The sequence below is a fragment of the Ostrea edulis genome, chromosome 9 (genome assembly GCF_947568905.1).
Source record: "Ostrea edulis chromosome 9, xbOstEdul1.1, whole genome shotgun sequence".
Lineage (NCBI taxonomy): Eukaryota > Metazoa > Mollusca > Bivalvia > Ostreida > Ostreidae > Ostrea > Ostrea edulis.
This window is the reverse complement of record NC_079172.1, coordinates 1,086,253-1,110,241: the sequence shown is the minus strand read 5'-3', so window position 1 is coordinate 1,110,241 and position 23,989 is coordinate 1,086,253. Positions and strand designations below refer to the sequence as shown.

The following is a 23,989-nucleotide window of genomic DNA, read 5'->3' as shown; positions in this document are numbered from 1 at the left end:
TCGTTTAAATGAAGGGTCTCCCACCTTCACCTTAGATAATCAACAAATGAAGAAAGATGGGATGGGGTCATTTAAGTATCATCTCCAGAATTACTGAGGTAGAAATGACGAAACCTCTATAAGTCATGTGAAACCTTCCTGACATATTGTAATTTTTTTTAAATTATGGCTCCAGGGGATAGAATTAGGCCATTGGTGCCTGGGAAGGACAAACACAACATGCCAATGACCCCACTTATGGTAAAACCGATTTCAACCAAACTTGGCACAAAGCATTCTTGGGTGAAGGGGATTCAACCTTGTACAAAAGAAGGGCAATGCCCCTTTCCAAGGGGAGTTAATAGAGAAAGAGTGAAAATACATTGACGATTTATGAAAATCTTCTTCTCAAGAACCACTCCACCAATTTCAGCCAATCATGCCATAAAGCATCCTTGGGTAAAGGGGATTCAGTTTTTAGCTCACCTGAGCTAAAAGCTCAAGTGAGCTTTTCTGATCACCCGTATTCCGGCGTTTGTCTGTCTGTCCGTCTATCTGTAAACTTTTAACATGTTTGACTTCTTCTACAAACCACTGGGCCAATTTCAACCAAAGTTGGCACAAAGCATCATTAGGTAAAGGGAATTCTAAATTGTTAAAATAAAGGACCAGGCCACCTTCCAAGGGGAGATAATCAAGAAAAGGTAAAAATAGAGTAGGGTCATTAAAAAATCTTCTCAAGAACTACTGGACCAGAAAAGATGAAATTTATAGATAAGCTTTATTAGGTAGTGCAGATTCTAAATTCTTAAAATCATGGCCCCCGGGGGTTGGATGGGGCCACAATAGGGGATTAAAGTTTTACATACAAATATATATGAAAAAATCTTTAAAAATCTTCTTCTCAAGAACCACTGAGCCAGAAAAGCTGAAATTTATATGAAAGCTTTCTGATATAGTGCAGATTCTAAATTGTTAAGATCCTGGCCCCGGGGGGTAGGATGGGGACACAATAGGGGATCAAAGTTTTACATACAAATATATAGGGAAAATCTTTTAAAATCTTCTTCTCAAGAACCACTGAGCCAGAAAATGTGATATTTACATGAAAGCTTTCTGACATACTGCATATTCAAGTTTGTGCAAATCATAGCCCCTGGGGGTAGGATGGGGCCACAAGAGGGGATCAAAGTTTTACATACAAATATATAGGAGAAATCTTTAAAAATCTTCTTCTCAAGTACCATTGGGCCAAAGAAGTTCACATTTACATGAAAGCTTTCTGACATAGTGTAGATTCAAGTTTGCAAAAACCATGGTCTCCAGGGGTAGGTTTGGGCCATAATAGGGACTACAGTTTTACATGCAAATATATATGGAAAGTTTTCTGATATGGACCAAGGTGACTCAGGTGAGCAACGTGGCCCATGGGTCTCTTGTTTTCAAATGAAGTGTTTTCTGAACTTTATGTATTAAAGTGACAGGGATGAGAACTATTTTCTGAAATTTACGTTGGGAGGTGAGGGGTGAGAAACTTTTCAATGATATTGTATAGGACTTGATGTATACAGAGATGAGATATTGTGTTATGAAATTTTTATACGCCCGTCTTAAGACGGGACGTATTATGGTATGGCGTTCATGTCCGTCCGTCTGTTAGCTTTTTCGTGTCCGACCCGTAACTTAAATACTACAAGGCCTAGAATCATCAAACTTTGTCTGTAAATACATCTTGGGTAGAAGGTGTGTCGCACATTAAAACCAGGTCACTGTGACTTTTCATTAAGAAGATATCCGTCTGTCCGTCCGTCTGTTAGCTTTTTCGTGTCCGACCCGTAACTTAAATACTACAAGGCCTAGAATCATCAAACTTTGTCTGTAGATACATCTTGGGTAGAAGGTGTGTCGCACATTAAAACCAGGACACTGTGACTTTTCATTAAGAAGATATGGACATATATGGCAAAAACTTGTCCGGCTCATAACTTGAAAACTATTAGACCTAGAATCACCAAAATTGGTCAACTAATGCATCTTAGGTAGAAGGTGTGTCGCATCCTACTTTAAGGTCACTGTGACATTTAATTAAGGTGATATAAAAAATTGTTTTAATGGGTACAATCTATACTGTTAACAATATGTGACGGGCGTATCATGTGCCGTGGCGGTCCACTTTATTAAATTGAGGTTTGTTCTTAGCTTGGCACGTTCAGAATTATTATTTGGTTTTTTTGTAGACATCCATGTTCTAATAGCATAATATAAATAATGGTGTGAAGAAGTCGGTTTTGGTACCTACTCCTTAATGTTGAAATAAATGTTACAGGGCAGCAGTTACTTGAGATGTCCAGCTGATTGATGAGGATAATTTCCCTCAGACTATGACATGTTGTAGGACTTGGACAGCTCTATTGCTGAGAAAATATCAGGTTTGTTCATGAAATTATTTAAAATGTTCCATTTTTATGCCTCATTCTCGCAATGGCTGGGGCATATAGTGTTAACCCTTTTTTAGCTTACGTGATGTAATCTCCCCCTCCCCTGACTATAGTTGTAAACCGTTATATAACCTCCCCCTCCCCTGATTGTAGTTGTAGACCGTTATATAGCCTCCCCTTCCGCTTACTAGAGCTGTAGATCATTATATAGCCCCCCCTCCCCTCTCGTGACTATAGTTATAGGTGTTATATAACCTCCCCCTCTCCTGACTATAGTTGCAGACCATTATATACCCCCTCCACTGACTATAATTGTAGACCGTTATATAGGTTCCCCTTCCCCTGATTATAATTGTAGACCGTTATATAACCTCCCCCTCCCCTGACTATAATTGTAGACCGTTAAATAACCTCCCCCTCCCCTTCTTATAGTTGTAGACTGTTATATAACACCCCTCCCCTCTCGCGACTATGGTTACAGTCCGTTATGTAATCTCCCCCTCCCCTGACTATAGTAGTAGACTGTTATATAACCTCCCCCTCCCCTGACTATAGTTGTAGACCGTTATATAACCTCCCCCTCCCCTGATTATAGTTGTAGACCGTTATATAGCCTCCCCCTCCCCTGATTATAGTTGTAGACCGTTATATAGCCCCCCTCCCCTGATTATAGTTGTAGACCGTTATATAGCCCCCCTCCCCTGATTATAGTTGTAGACTGTTATATAGCCCCCCTCCCCTGATTATAGTTGTAGACCGTTATATAACCTCCCCCTCCCCTGATTATAGTTGTAGACTGTTATATAGCCTCCCCCTCCCCTGATTATAGTTGTAGACTGTTATATAGCCCCCCTCCCCTGATTATAGTTGTAGACCGTTATATAGCCCCCCTCCCCTGATTATAGTTGTAGACTGTTATATAGCCCCCCTCCCCTGATTATAGTTGTAGACCGTTATATAACCTCCCCCTCCCCTGATTATAATTGTAGACCGTTATATAACCTCCCCCTCCCCTGACTATAGTTGTAGACCGTTATATAACCTCCCCCTCCCCTGATTATAGTTGTAGACCGTTATATAGCCCCCCTCCCCTGATTATAGTTGTAGACTGTTATATAGCCTCCCCCTCCCCTGATTATAGTTGTAGACTGTTATATAGCCCCCCTCCCCTGATTATAGTTGTAGACCGTTATATAGCCCCCCTCCCCTGATTATAGTTGTAGACTGTTATATAGCCCCCCTCCCCTGATTATAGTTGTAGACTGTTATATAGCCCCCCTCCCCTGATTATAGTTGTAGACCGTTATATAGCCCCCCTCCCCTGATTATAGTTGTAGACCGTTATATAGCCCCCCTCCCCTGATTATAGTTGTAGACTGTTATATAACACCCACCCACCCCCCTCTCGCGACTATGGTTACAGACCGTTATATAATCTCCCCCTCCCCTCTACTGACTATAGTTGTAGACCGTTATATAGCCTCCCCTCCCCTGACTTTAGTTGTAGTTTTACCCAAAGTTACTAGCGAGTTAAAAGTTTCAGGGAGACAAAGTACAAAACAAAAGCCTACCCTTCTCCTTACTATAGTTGTACATCATTATATAGCCCCCCTCACCTGTCGTGACTTTATTTAAAGACCATTATATAGCCTCCCTCTCCCCTGACTATATTTGCAAACCGTTATATAGCCTCCTCCTCCGCTGACTATAGTTGAAGACAATTATATACCCCCCTCCCCTGACTATAATTGTAGACCGTTATACATGTATAGCCTCCCCTTCCCCTGATTATAGTTGTAGACCGTTATATAGCCTCCCCCTCCCCTGATTATAGTTGTAGACCGTTATATAGCCTCCCCTTCCCCTGACTATAGTTGTAGACCGTTATATAACCTCCCCTGACTATAATTGTAGACCGTTATATAACCTCCCCCTCCCCTGACTATAGACTGTTGTAGACCGTTATATAACCTCCCCCTCTTCCCTGACTATAGTTGTAGACCGTTATATAACCTCCCCCTCTTCCCTGACTATAGTTGTAGATCGTTATATAGCATCCACTTCCCCTGATTATAGTTGTAGACCGTTATATAGCCTCCCCTCCCCTGACTATAATTGTAGACCATTGTATAACCTCCCCCTCCTCCTCCCCTGACTATAGACTGTTGTAGACCGTTATATAACCTCCCCCTCTTACTCGCCCAATGCGAATTTTACTCGCATGATAATATTAGTTACACAGTTAGTTAGTGAGCTGATACGGAAAAATACATGGTGTGAAAAGAAAACCCGATACGTATTTTTCCGTATCAGGTCACTAACTGTAACGAATTTATCACGTTGAAGACCTCTAACTGTATATGTGGGGATCTATATCATACAACTTAGTCAAATGTCTTTCCTTTTGACACGGCTGCAAGTCGAACCCGACGATAAATAAAATTACTCGCCCAATACGGATTTTACTCACATGATACGGTTTTTTTCATGGCATCATGTGACCAAGATCTGACCAATTAGATTTCAACAATTTTGTCTGAGGCGTGATAAGGTTTTTTTCACGGCATCATGTGACCAAGATCTGACCAATTAGATTTCAACAATTTTGTCTGAGGCATGATAAATTGCATTCCCTCTTCTGACTATAGTTGCAGACCGTTATATAACCTCCCCCTCCTCTGACATTAGTTTCAGACCTTAATATAGCCCCCTCCTCTGACTGTAGTTGTAGACTGATATATTGCCTCCCCTCTCCTGACTTTAGTTGTAGACTGTTATATAACCTCCCTCCCCTGGCTATAGTTTTAAACTGTTATATAACCTCCCGCTCCCCTGACTATAGTTAAAGACCGTTATATAGCCTCCTCCTCCCCTGACTATAGTTGTAGACCGTTATATAGCCTCCCCCTCCTCTGACTATAGTTGTAGACCATTATATAGCCTCCCCCTCTTCTGACTATAGTTGTAGACCGTTATATAGCCTCCCCGTCCCCTGACTATAGTTATAGACCGTTACATAGCCCCATCCCCAGACTATAGTTGTAGACCGTTATATAACCTCCCCTTCCCCTGATTATAGTTACAGACCGTTATATGACCTCCACCTCCCCTGACTATAGTTGTAGACCGTTATATAACCTCCCCTCCCCTGATTATAGTTACAGACCGTTATATGACCTCCACCTCCCCTGACTATAGTTGTAGACCGTTATATAACCCCCTCTCCCCAGACTCTACTTGTAGACTGCTATATAACCTCCCCCTCCCCTGACTATAATTGTAGACATTTATATACCCTCCCCCTTTCCTGACTATAGTTGTAGACCATTATATAACCTCCCCCTCCCATGACTATAGTTTATACCATTATATAACCTTCCCCTCCCCTGACTATAGTTGTAGACCATTATATAACCTCCCCCTCCCCTGACTATACTTGTAGACATTTATATACCCCCCCCTTTCCTGACTATAGTTTAGACCATTATATAACCTTCCCCTCCCTTGACTATAGTTATAGAAGGTTATATAGCCTCCCCCTATGTAACCGGTCTTGGGTTTAAAGATAATCCACAAGATGGTTAAGGTCGTAGATTCGTTTACTTTTTGGAAACAATGAAAACAAACCCTATAACAACAATAAAAACATATAAGGACAAATACAATACAAAGACAAAAGACACTATCGAACATATGATATATGCAACGATACAAATATATATATATTGGTCATCATTTTATCGTCAAAGGACATAACTCTCTGAACCATCAATTATAAGTAATTGATATTAAAAAAATGAATATAATGTACTGCAGTGAATTGCATATATACATGTACATACCAGTTGATGGAACTGAGCTACAGCTTCCGAAATCAAGGTGAACTGCTTAAAACTCTTATGATGACCTATTGAATAATTTACTAAAATACTAAATTCTGCACACATATATCACTCTGCGCATTTATATTACTTAAAACTCATTATTTACTTAAAGAACAGAAATTATGTTTTTCCACAATTCTACTTTCAGTAAATCTTTCACTCATGACTTGCACACAAGTTTTATGAATAAAGAAAAGTTTAATTACTTATTTAAATTCATTACTTGCTTTTAATCATATAGTAAAACTATCAGCTACTTACAGTTGTTGGTGTTAGCAAATCCTCTATAAATTAAATATATATTTTATGCTTATTTAGAACTCAATAGTGGCAACACCCTTTGGAATCTCTTTCAAAACTAGATTTTCCTGAACTATTTCATAAAAAGAACTCAGGAATTCCCGCCAGGAATTCCTATTGGCTAGAACAAAGTACTAAGACCAATCAGACGACAGAACAAGTATGACACCTAAGAGATACATGAACTAATCCGAGTTATGTTCTAACTGGACCCTTACGGATTAAACCATTATATTTAAAAGGGGTGTTTAGGTTTCTTTAACACACAACACAAAGTTAGTAAGTAGCACAGCGCAATATGTATTGAAGTGAATAAATGTGAATGGCAATATAAAAATATAAAACTAAACTAAGTACAATTACCACACCTATTATGACTATAGTTGTAGACCGTTATATAACCTCCCCCTCCCCTGACTATAGTTTTAGACTGTTGTATAACTTCCCCCTCCCCTGACCATAGTAGTAGACTGTTATATAACTTCCCCCTCCCCTGACTATAGTAGTAGACTGTTATATAACCTCCCCCTCCCCTGACTATAGTTGTAGACCATTATATACCCCCCCTGTCCCCAGCGTATTTGGTATAATTTAATGAGTATTTACGCTGATACGCACCTTATTTGGAGCTCTGGAACTTATATAACCTCCCCCTCCCCTGACTATAGTTGTAGACCATTATATAACCTTCCCCTCTCCTGATTATAGATGTAGACTGCTATATAACACCCCCTCCCCTGACTATAGTTGTAGACCGTTATATAACCTCCCCCTCCCCTGACTGTAGTTGTAGACCGTTATATAACCTCTCCCTCCCCTGACTATAGTAGTAGACTGTTATATAACCTCCCCCTCCCCTGATTATAGTTGTAGACTGTTATATAACCTCTCCCTCCCCTGACTATAGTAGTAGACTGTTATATAACCTCCCCCTCCCCTGACTATAGTAGTAGACTGTTATATAACCTCCCCCTCCCCTGACTATAGTAGTAGACTGTTATATAACCTCCCCCTCCCCTGACTATAGTAGTAGACTGTTATATAACCTCCCCCTCCCCTGACCGTAGTAGTAGACTATTATATAACCTCCCCCTCCCCTGACTATAGTAGTAGACTGTTATATAACCTCCCCCTCCCCTGACCATAATAGTATACTGTTATATAACCTCCTCCTCCCCTGACTATAGTAGTAGACTGTTATATAACTTCCCCCTCCCCTGACCATAGTAGTAGACTGTTATATAACCTCCCCCTCCCCTGACTATAGTAGTAGACTGTTATATAACCTCCCCCTCCCCTGACTATAGTAGTAGACTGTTATTTAACCTCCCCCTCCCCTGACTATAGTAGTAGACTGTTATATAACCTCCCCCTCCCCTGACTATAGTAGTAGACTGTTATATAATCTCCCCCTCCCCTGACTATAGTAGTAGACTGTTATATAACCTCCCCCTCCCCTGACTATAGTAGTAGACTGTTATATAACCTCCCCCTCCCCTGACTATAGTAGTAGACTGTTATATAACCTCCCCCTCCCCTGACTATAGTAGTAGACTGTTATATAATCTCCCCCTCCCCTGACTATAGATGCAGAGACATAAAACACTTGATTCCACATAATTTGGGAACATTTGCATTTAATTTAGTGTAGCCCTGCTTGAAAATACTGGTAATTTGTTTCTGTTAATTACCTGCATATTCCTATATTCCACTTTGATCTCCAATTGTGACCCCATACTACCCCAGGACCTCTGAGTTGAACAAACTTGAATTTGCACTATATGTAGTAGGGTTAAGGTGTCCTGAGTAAAATAACGAGTAACAGCATATTCAACTTAAAGTAAAATTCTTTTAAGCGTCGCATATATTACTTCAAATCCTTTTGTCAGTACATAAACAAATATCGTATCATGTGGGGAAACCCTTGCCTAACTATTACGTCGTCATACATTTTATTTTCATCAACTATGCTTTCAGTTGTTTATCACCCCAGCACAGGTGAAAGATACACTCAAATCAATTGCAGTTCAGACTAGATATGTTGACATTGATGTGATGAATTTAAAACGTGATCCGGACTGATACAATTTTCTCTCATATTTAGTAATTTCCATAATCTCAATTGACATGTTGCACACTTCCCACATTCACTGCCAAATCTTATCTAAACAAGGCAAACGATCCTACCTTCCATATCAAAATCCTTAATCTGCAACTAGTTACCTTTTGGAATATACATTGATGGAAATAAAATAACGTTCACCTGTGCCAATATGATATGTTCACATGATTGGTTTTCTTTATTCTAAATAACTATTCACACTTGGGGGGGGGGGGGGGGGGGGGGGGGGGGATTTCAAGGTCATAATATAATATCTAGATCAATGTAGTGCAAAGAAAAAAAAAATCATCTGACAAACAGATCTACACATATACAGCTTGAACACTGGACTGGACTTTCTCATTTTTGAGGCGATATTTCCTCTCTATCTCCATGTAAAACTTTAATCGCCTGATGTGGCCTTAAATTACCCCTGGGACCTTTCATTTGAAAAAAAAGTTTAACCTACCTAGTGATTCTTGAAAAAAAAATACTGACCCCACACTATTTTTGCCTTTTCTTGGTTATTTCCCTTTTGGCCCTTCATTTGAACAAACTTGAATTCCTAGAGAAGATGATACTGCGAAAAGTTAATAACAGCAGACAAATTTCGATTGGAAAACTTCACTTTGTACTGTGGATATCGGTGTGGATAGCTCAGTGGTTAGAGCACCTGACTATTACATATGTAATACAGGGGTCTCAGGTTTGATTCCCGGTCCAGTCAAACCATGGATATTAGAATGGCTGTGCAGTGCACCGAAAATTTCGGTGCACCGCGATTCATACCATTCGATTCGATGCACCGATTACAAATTCCGTATTTCGGTTCGGTTTAGATTTTACTTACACCAAAACAACAAATATGGCGTCCGAGTGATGTTGAAAACATGTGGATTTTTATGCAACAGAGATTTAAATCACTACTGTGTTGAGAGTTAGCATTTTCACCACTCATATACCAACAGAATATGGTCTGTAAGATCATTGCAGTTTATCTTTACATGACATATAGCATTTCTGTCAGTGGTGGAATGAAATCAACATCGTAGGTAATGAAACAGATTTGACAGTTAATATGAGAGAAGTAAATCAATAAAGGAGAGATTTTCAAAGACTCTCAATTGATAGAATTATTGAATTTTTTCTTATCAATGAAAGCAATATCATATACATTTTAGATTCACTATAGATTTGTTTAATAATACAAAACTTATGTAGCACATTGATATAACAAATTTTGATAGACTGTCAGTGTTTTCTTTTTTCTATCAAAGTTATAAAATGTCATTATGAATAGATATGATGTTTACAAATGACGACATATAGTTATATAACTTGAATAAAGTAAAATCAAATATGCTACTCATTAAAATTGTTAATTTTTGTGGTGTCATTAGATAAATTGGACCTAACATGAACCGAATCGAAGATAACCGAACCGTGCTGTTCTGAATCGAAACCGAACCGAATCGAGCTAACCCTGAATCGTCCCAGCCCTAATGGATATCAATCTGGATAGCTCAGTGGTTAGAGTACCTGACTAGTAATACAGGGGTCTTGGGTCCAATTCCTGGTCCTGTCATATCATGGGAATGAAGGGCCTTGGATTCGATTGCTGGTATGACACCGGTTCAGTCATATCTTCTTTTCCTTCCCATTACATTGACATATATGTGAACATTTAAATATATCACAAACTATCCTTTACATTTCAGTTTGATATGATTACACTTTGTTTATTTTGTAGGATGGTGGGGACTTAAATAAGTGGTGTGATGTTATTGATGTTAAACAGAAGACTGTGACCTTGAATCTGAAGATCTGTGGTGAAGACTGGACGTTTGGGGTCACTCTCTGTTACAGTACTACAAATCTAAGTAAGTACTCAGTAATAATGTAAGACTGAACTCTGTATCATGTTTATCTAATATATACATTGTAAAATCAAACATATATTGAACAAGAGGCCCACGGGCCTTATAGGTCACCTGAGTATCATGTAACAACCTTCCAATGTTTGAATTAGGTTTGTGTTTAAATATAAGAATTTTACTTTTGGATGGAAGAAACATTGAATAGCTATGTGGTCAGCCCCGCCTTTGCACCAGAACCCCTGACCCAGGGGCCATAAATTTCAGTTTTGAAAGAAGCATCCTTGATCATCATTATCATACTATTAGTTTGTCTACTTAATACCCAGCAGCAGAGGAGAAGATTTTCAAAGAAATAAAATGCATTTTCACTATATGATCAATAGGGCCCCACCCTAATGCCAGAACCCCTGACCCAGGGGCCATGAATTTCACAATTTTGAAAGAGGCATCCTTGCTCATCATAACCATGCTATTGGTTTGTCTACTTAATACCCAAGGACAGAGAAGAAGATTTTCAAAGAAATAATGCATTTTCACTATATTACTTATAGAGCCCCACCCTAGCACCAGAACCCCTGATCCAGGGGTCATGAATTTCACAATTTTTAACAAGAGGTACTGTGAGCAATGCTCACTAAGAATACCCCCCGCTTACCCCAATCTCCCAAAGGGTGTTGGTAATAGGTATAAACTACCTCTTTCTGAGTGTTGCTACTTCGATGTCCAGTGTGCATGACCTTTGACCTTTTGACCCCAAAATTGATAGGGATCATCTTCATCCCATGGGTAGTCCATATGTTTGATATGGTGACTGTAGTCGGAAAGGATAACACTTTAGAGCCCGGAAACCATATTGCTACTTCAATGTCCAGTGCGCTTGACCTTTGGACCCCAAAATCGATAGGGAACATCTTCATCCTATGGGTAGTCCATATGTATGATATGGTGACTGTAGGTGGAAAGGATAACACTTTAGAGTCCGGAAACCATATTGCTACATCAGATGTCCAGTGTGCTTGACCTTTGACCTCAAAATCGATAGGGAACATCTTCATCCCATGAGTAGTCCATATAATTATATGATATGGTGACGGTAGGTGAAAAGGATAATGCTTTAGAGCCCGGAAACCATTGCTTCTACAGACGGACAACCCGATTCCAGTATACCCCCCCCTCCCCCACAACTTGTTGCGGGGGGGGGGGGGGGGGGGGGGTATAAAGAGGCATCCTTGCTCATCATTACCATGCTATTAGTTTGTCTACTTAATACCCAGAGACAGAGAAGATTTTCAAAGAATTTCTACATTTTCACTATATGACCCATAGAGCCCCACCCTAACACAAGAACCCCTGCCCCAGGGGCCATGAATTTCACAATTTTGGTAGAGGGCTCAATGCTCATTATAATTATGCCCACAGTTTGGCTTCTTGATGTCCAGGAGTAAAGAAGAAGATTTTTTAAAATTACACTCATTTTGATGGTTTTTGCCCCACCCCTCAGGATCCAGGGGGGCGGGGACCACGAATTTCACAATTTTTGTTCCCCTCCACCCACAGATACTATATGCCAAAATTGGTTGAAATTGGTTCAGGGGTTTCAGAGAAGCTGAAAATGTTCAAATGTTAACGCACGACGAACGACCACCGACAAAAACAGATAGCAATAACAGATATAAATCACAAACAAAATAATGTCAGACTGTTCAGTTAAACTCACAAACACAAGTACATGTTACACATCACAAACTCTGGGCTGTAATTAACACAGGGATGTAATCAACAAGCAGATGTAATCAACATGCAGCTGTAATCAACACAAAGATGCAATTAACACTGTGTTTAGGGATGTGTAATGAACAGGGTTTTTAGCTGTGTAATTAACACTGTAGCGCTGTGTAATTAACACTGTAGAGCTGTGTAATTAACACTGTGTAGAGCTGTGTAATTAACACTGTAGAGCTGTGTAATTAACACTGTGTAGAGCTGTGTAATTAACACTGTAGAGCTGTGTAATTAACACTGTGTAGAGCTGTGTAATTAACACTGTAGAGCTGTGCAATTAACACTGTGTTTATAGATATTGGATTTTCTTCACTTTAGCAGTGTCCCACTCAGCCACAAAGAGGTTGTCTCTGATGTCTACACATAAACCTAATGGAGACTCTAAATCACAGTGAATGTAACGGAGGAACTGTCCGTCCTGATCTAGGATGTGGATACGGTCATTGTTATAGTCTGCTGTCAGGATGTGACTCTGGCTGTCTGTAGTGATGCCGAATGGAGTAAATGGTTGCTTGGTATTAGAGGGATGACCAGTGTATCTAAATCGGAGTTTTCCTGACTGATTGACCACCACTACTGCTCTAGCTTCACTGTCAACCACACAGATATCCAGGTTCTTGTTCTCACTGAGGTATTTATCGTTAAGAACAGAGGAATAGAGAGGACGACCCTGATCATCAAACTGAATGCTTTGTTTCTCTGTGGAGCCGGAGTAACGCACGACTTTGGATTGTTTGTTATCATCACTGTCCATGGTAACCAGGAGATCATCAGAGGCGGTACTGCAGACATTGAGAGGGTACCACCCCTGTAGTGTGATCACGGTCTGTATCTTTTTATTCCTTATTAAGTTCACGGTGTTATTACTATCGTCAGTATAAACAAGATCTCCGTCCCGTGTCACTGCTATGTCGCATGGTCTGTCCCCTGACTTGGTTTGTATTGATGTCAGTAGTTTACTCTGGAGGTTGAGCAGCTTCATGGTTTCGTTATTCCCGCATGTCCAGACTTGATCTTCACTCAGACACCTAACACTGTATAGATGTTTATACCCAGTGTCTATGGCGGCGGTGACGCGCGGCTCATCAAGCAGTGGTTTGACTGGAGGAGACGATACAGCTTCTGCTGACTTGATTGTGTCGCCATGTTCTGTGTTAATGGATAATGGCGACAGAGAACCAAACATTTCATTGAGCTGATCTTTGTTTATTTTCTGAGCAGACAAACTGGGTACTGTAACTCGGACTTTAGGCGGTAATGTTCTAAATTCAGAATTCCTAGATTTGTAACTAGAGGTTAAGGAGACGTCATTTGATTTTAGGATTGATTTCAAGTCGGACATGATCTGTTTGAGTTCCACCATTTTCTGTGTGATTTCTTCTGTATTTTTATTCAGGGTAGATAGGTGTTTGTTTTTCATCTCCTGAATGTTGGATTTCCGCTGGTTGACAATGGCGGTGATCTCCCGGTGTAAGATTTCTCCTTGTTGATCGGCAACTGTTGTTAGTTCTCCGTAATTTGTTTCTAACTCGATTTTCTCAGTGTGGACATCGGCGGCCATTTCTTCATATCGCGGGTAAATTCTGGTCTCGAGTTCGTCCAGATCTTTCTGTAAACTTTCTGTTTTAGTGCTGAGTTTTTCCAGAATATCTGATATATCGTGACCTTCATGTTTACTTGAGGAGACGCAGGTAGAACAGACAGAAATGTCACATTTCTCACAGTAATGTTTACAGAGTTCGTCGGCGTGGTGTGGACATGTTGAGTAGTTAAGAGACTTTCTGTATTTATAGAGCACGACTTTGTGTCTTATAGACGAATCCGAGAGGTGCTTCCCAACACAGGTCTGGCATAGATTTATATCACAACGTTCACAGTGACTCTGTAGGTGGGCAGTTTTACAGAGGTCACACAATAGGATAATCTGGGCTCTGCGGAACGGGTCCATTTCTGATGTCCGGGGTCACATGAGGAGTTCACTGTTAATTAAAATAGGGAGTTTAGATTAAAGATTTAGATCTGTTGAATCACATGACCAGCTAGAATTACAGTATGTTATATGAACTGCCATCATTTATATAAGAGTTATATAAGAGACGTCTATGCATTTTGAATAAGCCCCCCCCCCCCTTCCCTTCAGAGTAAGGTGAAATTATTTTTAAAATGAGTAGATTTATCTTATTGATCACACAAAATATGGATATTAAGTTTGTCTCACCTGCAAATCCAACATGGCCTCCCTGTTTTTTTGGGTTTTTTTTTCGACCTTCCGTCTAGTCTTGTTATTAAATACCTGTGCGATGCGTCAGTCTGTATACAATATTTATTTAAATAGAGTTTTAAAGTTTGTTTTGACCTAGTTCATGTTGGGTAGCGATGTCAACATTGACGTCACAAGATATAATTTTATCAATGTATGTATAAATCCCTTCATTGTAGTCAGTGTACAAAAATACTTCGCAATATCAATTGTGCCTGTGTGTGTGGTGGTGGTGGTGGTGGTGGGGGGGGGGGGGGGGGGGGGTCATATAGTAATAACTACTACTGCCTCAGTTTGGACAATTTTATATAGAGACAACTCCTGATTTAGGTGAAGCACTTAACGGACGTAGCATTGAGGGTTGTTTATCGTGCCAAAGACTAGTTTACATTGAGGGTTGTTTATCGTGCCAAAGACTAGTTTACATTGAGGGTTGTTTATCGTGCCAAAGACTAGTCTGCATTGAGGGTTGTTTATCGTGCCAAAGAGTAGTTTACATTGAGGGTTGTTTATCGTGCCAAAGACTAGTCTGCATTGAGGGCTGTTTATCGTGCCAAAGACTAGTCTGCATTGAGGGCTGTTTATCGTGCCAAAGAGTAGTTTACATTGAAGGTTGTTTATCGTGCCAAAGACTAGTTAGCATTGAGGGTTGTTTATCGTGCCAAAGACTAGTTTACATTGAGGGTTGTTTATCGTGCCAAAGACTAGTTTGCATTGAGGGTTGTTTATCGTGCCAAAGACTAGTTTACATTGAGGGTTGTTTATCGTGACAAAGACTAGTTTGCATTGAGGGTTGTTTATCGTGACAAAGACTATGCTGGCGCGACGTTGTAAATTTCTTCTCGCTATTATCCAGTGTAAAATTCCAAACAAACTTACATGTATGTGAGTGACGTGTGACTTTCACAGAAATAAACAAAGGACATAAATTGACTTTTTATATATGCTATTTATTCCGTTTATAAAAACAAAAATCATGCATTCACATTTACGGAATAAATGCTATATTGATGTACGTAGTATACATGCTAATTCCCTCCGCGGAGCGAATAACATGATAATGCCTGAGATATAAATCATTTAGTAATTGTAGCCAGTAAACATTTTATCTATACTCAGGAAATCGTTGTATTTATAATTTATTCCAAAACATTAAAGCGAAACATTGTAAACGTTTAGAGGCAAAATCAAACGTCTGACAGCCCCGTATAGTAATATTAAATTAATTATCATTTACTCCCTGTATAGTGAATGAATAGAAATTAATTATACTGTCCTAATTCTACCCAATAGATAGATATATAGATAGACGATGCAAGTTGTTTCGGCCTTTTTACAGTTCAGCCCTAGGTTTGTTCGGCCTCAAGTTTTTTCGGCCTTTTGTCGTTTCGGCCTTAGATACCAAGTCGTTTCGGCCCAAGTTTTGTAAGCTACAAAATACCGACAATGTGATGTTGTTTTTGTTAATATAGATGTGTATTGAATTTATGAGACTTTAATGAAGAGGAAATTTTGTATGATGAGGAAATAATTGGAGGTAGGCGTAGTATGAAATATATGCAAAATTGTTCGAACTTTCTTTTCCATTATGTTTGGCAAATTGTGATACCATGATCATTGAGAATAGTTTTTGAAATCATCAAGGCAAACTTTCAACCCCGAAATATAATGATTTCTCAACAAATTTGTGCTGTAAAATTTCAATTTAGCATTTGACATGTGATTTCGACGCAAAACCTATAGATATTAAAAATCACTTTGAAATCATGTGAAGACACTACAAATAATTGTGCATTTTTTGTTAGTATATCTATAAAAAAAAATAGCTACAAGTAATACTACACTAACTTTATTCGAAAAGGTATTTTTTCAATGAAATATATTTAGTGAAAAAATAAACAATTATGACTCATGACCAGGTATTGTACCTGTAAACTGATATGTTGTTATTTGCGTAGTTAGTGTATGTTAGGTTCAGTTAGTAATTTACGGGTGAATACAATAATGTTGATAATAAAATCTACAGTACAGACCACGAGTATTCCCAAACACACGGTGTAAAATGTCCGTGAACACGGTGTATGTGTATTTCGAATACACAAGAAGACTGCCTTGTCTAAAAAATTAGTCCCTGATACCCACCGTGAGATCAGTATCTTGTTTAGAAAAAATGTACTAAACGATTAAAAAAGCAATGATTTCTTTCTTTCCCGGAGAAATAGATGGCAAAATCTTTTAATTTCTTGAATTACTTAATTATTACTTGAATTACTTTATTGGGAGAACTTAATTTTTTCTAAAAACTCTTAAAATTTACGTAATTTTATTCATTTTACCTTATAAAAAATGATAGAAAACATTTTTCATCGACTTTCCCCGTGTACAATTATTTTTTGAACTGTCAGTAAACGATGCATTCAGCTACAAAGCTTTATCCCATCTTTCACCTTGATGAACAGAATTATTTATTTTTTTCTATCAGAAATTCATATTATGAATTACTTTTTACTATAAATGTAACGTGTTCAACTTTGTATACAAATAAAGAAGTCGATCAACAGAAACGCGAGTGATTGATTCCATACTGAAGTGTTGTAACATCTTATTTATAAGTTTAGATGAATATTAATGAGTCAACTATCATGGAAAATTGTTTAACCATATTAAACTAAACACTTTTAAATACACGAGGTCCGCGTGCTTTAATGCTTGAAATTCGGTCACGGCCTCCCGGGAAGCTGAGTTCACACTTTTACGCATGGAAATATATTGCAAAATTGCTGTGTACAGTGTATGTCCAATTCTTCGGTTTTGTAAATTAGCTGTGCGTAGGATACCCAACAACATCAGCTGTAGAATTTTGTAATACTATTTGTAAGGGTTTAAAATATTTAATGATAACCGATGTGATCTCTCTCTCTCTCTTTCTCTCTCGCCGACCAAACCTATTAAGTGAGGACGTCCTCACAATGTATAGAAAGAAGAGATTCAAAAACATATATACATATACTAATGAAAATAATCATGAAACAATAGAAGAAAAAATAGTTGGGAGTAGAAAAATAACCGGAAAAAAAACCAGGAAAAAAAAAATCCCACAAGCCTGTACGGATAGTACAATGATCTATGTATAACTTGTATATTCCATGCAAATTCAAAAGGTTTTTCGCTGGATAGAGCAAGTGGGGGTCGCGGATATTTGATGTTTGACTTCTAACAAACTATGTGAAATATATTGGGTTGGCGCGGTAGCTATAGATATTGAAATATGATCCCCCATTTTCAGTAAATGTGTGCAATTCACAAATTTATTTGCTGAAATTTTTTAAAAAGAATTCCAAAAACTGTCTCTCTGTACATTTTCATATAGCTAGTTACACGTAATTGCAGAAAGGAGAATATGATTATCAATATGTCATGCGTTTTATTTTTACACTAAGTCCATCTAATCTATATAATATTCACGTTATAACATAAGCGCCCAAATAAATTAACATTTGAAATGAACGTTAGATTTTTGAAAGGTGATATTGCGTTAGTTTCTCTGTCAATCCGTATTTCTGAAAACGAAAATATGTTAATTGCCAGAATATTGAAATCATCAACGGAAACAAAGTCTTGGGGTATATTTCATGTTGATAAAAAAAACTTGCAGATGAGAATATGATCTTTGTCATTAAAATAGTTGTGCCTTAAAAATAACTGCATCATATGGTACCGTTTTATAATTTAATCAGCATCATACTGTGTAATGTAATCTGTAAATGACATATCATTTTCTTTGATGGTGTGGACTTCCTTGTTTACACCAAAGACATATATAACAGTTTTCGAAACAAAGAAATATCAATTTTGATATATTAAGATGAGAAAAAAGACTTAATTTCTTGGTACTACAAAGGTATTCAAAAGTGAGGCCGAAACGACTAGGGCCGAAACGACATTAGGCCGAAACTACTAACGGCCGAAAAAACTTGGGGCCGAACTGAAAAAAGGCCGAAACGACCAGAAATCATAGATAGATAGATAGATAGAAATCGACGGTTACATATCCCCAGGTCAATATGGTGTACAACATCGTACTATACAGACAAGTTATTCCCCGCGTATCGGATAGAAGGGCGTTTGGGAGTTTTCCGATAATTGACTTTATTTCTTAATAAATAATTGACCTGGACTGTACCTCTCCCGTTAGACAGGTACAATACCTGTATCCCACTGATCACCTGTAGTACCACAGTGGCGGATCTAGAGGGAGTTAACAGGTGGAAGTTGGATTTTTAGAGCTGAATAGATATCTTGAAAGATCCCAAGCCATTTTTAAAATTTATGACATGATATCGCAGTTAGATAAGGATGAAATAGTCCGTATTATTGCGATACACAGAAAACTACATACTTTTACTGTAAAATTGTGTGCAGCAATCAGAACGGCCTTTTCTGTATACTGACAATAAACTTAACACGCTAAGCAGAATTTTACAGACTTTTGGAAATTCTCACTGAGTTAAATGCTGTCTGACTTATTTCATACCGATTGTTAGGCCATTCATGGTACACTAATTTTGACTACGGATAACTCAGTTTACCCGATCGGAATATGGGGCTCGCGGCGGGTATGACCTGTCGACAGGGGATGCTCACTTCCCCTAGATACCCGATTCCATATCTGGTATATCCAGGGATCCGTGTTTGCACATATCTCTATTTTTATACCCCCGCAACAAGTTATGGGGGGTATACTGGAATCGGGTTGTCCGTCTGTCTGTCCGTCCGTCCGTCCGTCTGTAGACGCAATGGTTTCCGGGCTCTAAAGCATTATCCTTTCCACCTACTGTCACCATATCATATATATGGACTACCCATGGGATGAAGATGTTCCCTATCGATTTTGGGGTCCAAGGTCAAGCGCACTAGACATCGAAGTAGCAATATGGTTTCCGGGCTCTAAAGCGTTATCCTTTCCACTTACCGTCACCATATCATATATATGGACTACCCATGGGATGAAGATGTTCCCTATCGATTTTGGAGTCAGAAGGTCAAAGGTCAAGCGCACTGGACATCGAAGTAGCAATATGATTTCCGGGCTCTAAAGCGTTATCCTTTCCACCTACAGACACCATATCATACATATGGACTACCCATGGGATGAAGATGTTCCCTATCGATTTTGGGGTCAAAAGGTCAAAGGTCACGCGCACTGGACATCGAAGTAACAATATGGTTTGGTTTGTCATGCTATTTGTTTTTTACACTCAGAAAAGAGGTAGTTTATACCTATTACCAACACCATTTGGGAGATTGGGGTAAGCGGGGGGGGGGGGGGGTATTCTTAGTGAGCATTGCTCACAGTACCTCTTGTCAATTTTGTATTGCTTGTATAATAGTTACGAGATTGATCAATGTTCGTTGTCTTCACCTTTCACCTAGTTTTAGTTATTCAAGGGGGGGGGGGGGGGGGGTATTGTGTAGGCGTCCATCTCGAGAAGTTTTCATTCGTATAGTATAAAGATATTTCCATTGCCGACGAAGGGCTGAGAAATTTGGGCCTATGCTCGGAGCTTATGGCCTTTGAACGTGAAGGGATCTTTACTGTGACACGGGGCCTCAGCAGTTTTGGGGTTCTTATCCGAATGACCGCTGCATTTAGTCACCTTTTACGACAAGCAAAGGCTACTAGGGATCTATTCTATCTAGAATCACCGCGGACTGGGGGGGGGGGGGGGTGAAATGATATGTGACTTTGATTTCGGAAATGTAAACATAGAGCTTATTAAAAATTATCGGAAACCATATATCCCGGATTGAAGTGTTCCTGTCGTTTTAATGGCACTCAAAGTTTGTTTTAAAATTCAAGAATTTGAATCCACACGTCAGCTATTTTTTTAATCAGTGAATAAGATTACATTGCTTATTGAAATCATTGTCTTACCAGAGGGCTCGTCACTCAAGTTTTCACTTACATATTATTCATTCCCTGTAAATGCAAAGCTTACCTGTGCACAGGTAAACACTAAATAAATTACCTGTGTATTTTTGATGTGTTAGTGAAGCTTGCATTAGGGAGAAAATGACATGAAATACGTTAAATATTTTTGTATTATATACTTATTTTTTTCTCTTGTAGATTGAGTTCAGTGGAATAATGAACATCCGGATATCTATGTACATTTACACTTGTATGATTAAACTTCTGTTGCACTCGCGCATGCGAGCTTATCCTACATTGCGTATTGGAGTTTTATTTCATAAATAGTTTAGGAATATACTGTCCGTTCAATATCTTGAGAACCCTTTGCTTGACAGACATCAAACTTGTTACACTGGTATATCTTCAGGAGAAGATGACCTCTATTGATTTTGAGGTCAAAGGTCAAGGGTCAAACTGGACATAGAAATATACTGTCAGCTCAATATCTTGAGAATCGTTTGCTTGACAAAATCAAACTTGGTAAACTGGTACATCTTCAGGAGTAGATGACCCCTATTGATTTTGAGGTCACAGGTTCAAAGGGTAATGATTGAACTGGACATTGTACTATATTGTCTCCTATAATTATACCCCCCGCAACAAGTTGGGGGGGGGGGGGTATACTGGAATCGGGTTGTCCGTCCGTCCGTCTGTAGACGCAATGGTTTCCGTGCTCTAAAGCATTATCCTTTCCACCTACCGTCACCATATCATACATATGGACTACTCATGGGATGAAGATGTTCCCTATCGATTTTGGGGTCCAAAGGTCACGTGCACTGGACATCGAAGTAGCAATATGGTTTCCGGGCTCTAAAGCGTTATCCTTTCCACCTACCGTCACCATATCATACATATGGACTACCCATGGGATGAAGATGTTCCCTATCGATTTTGGGGTCAAAAGGTCACGTGCACTGGACATCGAAGTAGCAATATGGTTCGGTTTGTCATGCCATTTGTTTCTTGCACTCAGAAAAGAGGTAGTTTATACCTATTACCAATGCCCATTGGGTAAGCGGGGGGGGGGGGGGGTATTCTTAGTGAGCATTGCTCACAGTACCTCTTGTTTAAGAATGATTTGCTTGATTGACACCAAACTTGGTACAGCGGTACAACATAAGGAGTAGATGACCCCTATCGAGTTTTGGGTCACATGGTCAATACACTCTTGACATACATCTAGGAAGATATTGTCTGTTCAGTATTTTGAATTGATGATACTACCATTAATTGAATGATGTGTGTGTATCACCCTTTTCAATTTTGCACCATGGGGGACATATGTGTTTTACAAACATCTCTTGTTTAGATTTTTCTTTTCAAATGTAGACGAAAACCATGGTTAATCCCTAGTGCAGATTTGTTTCTCCAGACTGACCCCCACCACTCCATGGATTAGAGTGGGGCCACCATAGGGAATAAATGTTTTATGTGAAAATTATAAAGATGCACCATTAAAAACAACAGAAGGTCCATGATTAATCGTAGTGTTGTGTAAGTATCTACAGGTAGTTAAAAGTCAGGGCCCGGGGGAGTTAAAAGTCAGGACCAGAGGTAGTTAAAATTCAGGACCCGCGGTAGTTAAAAGTCAGGACCCGCGGTAGTTAAAAGTCAGAACCCGCGGTAGTTAAAAGTCAGGAGCCGGGTTAGTTGAAATTCAGGACCCGGGGTAGTTAAAAGTCAGGACGGGGTAGTTAAAAGTCAGGACCCGGGGTAGTTGAAAGTCAGGACCCGCGGTAGTTAAAATTCAGGACCCGGGGTAGTTAAAAGTCAGGGCCCGGGGTAGTTAAAAGTCAGGACCCGCGGTAGTTAAAAGTCAGGACCCGGGGTGGTTGAAAGTCTGGACCTGCGGTAGTTAAAATTCAGGACGTGGTAGTTAAAAGTCAGGACCCAGGGTAGTTAAAAGTCAGGACCCGGGGTAGTTAAAAATCAGGACCCTCGGTAGTTAAAAATCAGGACCCGGGGTAGTTAAAAATCAAGATCCGGGGTAGTTTAAAGTTAGGACCTGGGGTAGTTAAAAGTCAGAACCAGGGGTAGTTTAAAGTCAGGACCCGGGGTAGTCAAAAGTCAGGACCCGCGGTAGTTAAAAGTCAGGACCCGGGGTAATTAAAAGTCAGGACCCGGGGTAGTTACAATTCAGGATCCGGGATAGTTAAAAGTCAGGACCCGGGGTAGTTGAAAGTCAGGACCCGCGGTAGTTAAAATTCAGGACCCGGGGTAGTTAAAAGTCAGGACGGGGTAGTTAAAAGTCAGGACCCGGAGTAGTTGAAAGTCAGGACCCGCGGTAGTTAAAATTCAGGACCCGGGGTAGTTAAAAGTCAGGACGGGGTAGTTAAAAGTCAGGACCCGCGGTAGTTAAAAGTCAGGACCCGGGGTAGTTGAAAGTCTGGACCTGCGGTAGTTAAAATTCAGGACGTGGTAGTTAAAAGTCAGGACCCGGGGTAGTTAAAAGTCAGGACCCGGGGTAGTTAAAAATCAGGACCCGGGGTAGTTAAAAATCAAGATCCGGGGTAGTTTAAAGTTAGGACCTGGGGTAGTTAAAAGTCAGGACCCGGGGTAGTTTAAAGTCAGGACCCGGGGTAGTCAAAAGTCAGGACCCGCGGTAGTTAAAAGTCAGGACCCGGGGTAATTAAAAGTCAGGACCCGGGGTAGTTACAAGTCAGGATCCAGGGTAGTTAAAGGTCAGGATCCAGGTGGAAGTTGAGGCCATTATAGGAGATGAGAGTTTATTTAGGAAAATGCTTCTGATAAATCGCCTATGACGTTTTTGTAGCATTACTTTCGCCGCTGAATGTTGAAACTACAGTGCTCTTTGTTGAAAATTTGGAATTTTAACACGTTTATTGTGATACATTACGTTACCGTGGGGAGTTCTGATAAAAGCCGACCAATTTTGAGCATTGAATCGGGAGTAGAAGCAAGAAAAACATTACGGTGAATATGGGGTAAAATATTTCCAAAACGTTTCTAATCCTAACATATTTTATTTTCATTTTAAATCTTTATTTAGATTTTGTTTTGAATTGAAATAAATGGTGGGATGTCCTTCAGAAATAGGAGAGGGGAGTTACCTAATGATATATCTTCATTCAAGAAAAAAAAAACACACCAGGAAACGATCGTTGTCATAAATGTAGGGGATACCCCCCTCCCCTGATTCTACGTGCCTGCTCAGTGCTCCTAGGCAGATCTGTTCTGATACGACACGATGTGTAACAACGAATGGCGACGCTATGTAACTGTATTTCATTCTTATTTTTGTTGCATAGCATCGCCATTTGTGCAACACTTTGTAGCAAATTGTTATATACCGAGCGTGGATTACACCTTTTTATATTTGTCTGTCTTTCGTGTAAATCCACACTCAACATGTTCAGGACAATGCTAAAAC

The 23,989-nt window shown here is 39.5% G+C and overlaps 1 long non-coding RNA gene and 1 pseudogene across 4 annotated transcripts in view; one reads left to right on the top strand and one right to left on the bottom strand.

The window, feature by feature from the left end:
- Positions 1–23,989, top strand: part of LOC125660613 (uncharacterized) — a 136,982-nt gene that overhangs the window by 28,718 nt on the left and 84,275 nt on the right. For 3 of the 4 annotated variants that reach the window (XR_008798311.1, XR_008798308.1, XR_008798310.1), the window contains 4 exons: positions 2,306–2,408; positions 10,453–10,582; positions 12,680–13,185; positions 20,752–20,848. This is a non-coding gene — a long non-coding RNA (uncharacterized LOC125660613). Of the gene's footprint in view, positions 1–2,305; positions 2,409–10,452; positions 10,583–12,679; positions 13,186–20,751; positions 20,849–23,989 lie in introns of those variants that run through there. The other variant, XR_008798309.1, reaches the window with a different exon arrangement.
- On the bottom strand, positions 10,613–18,793 carry LOC125678056 (E3 ubiquitin-protein ligase TRIM71-like; annotated as a pseudogene).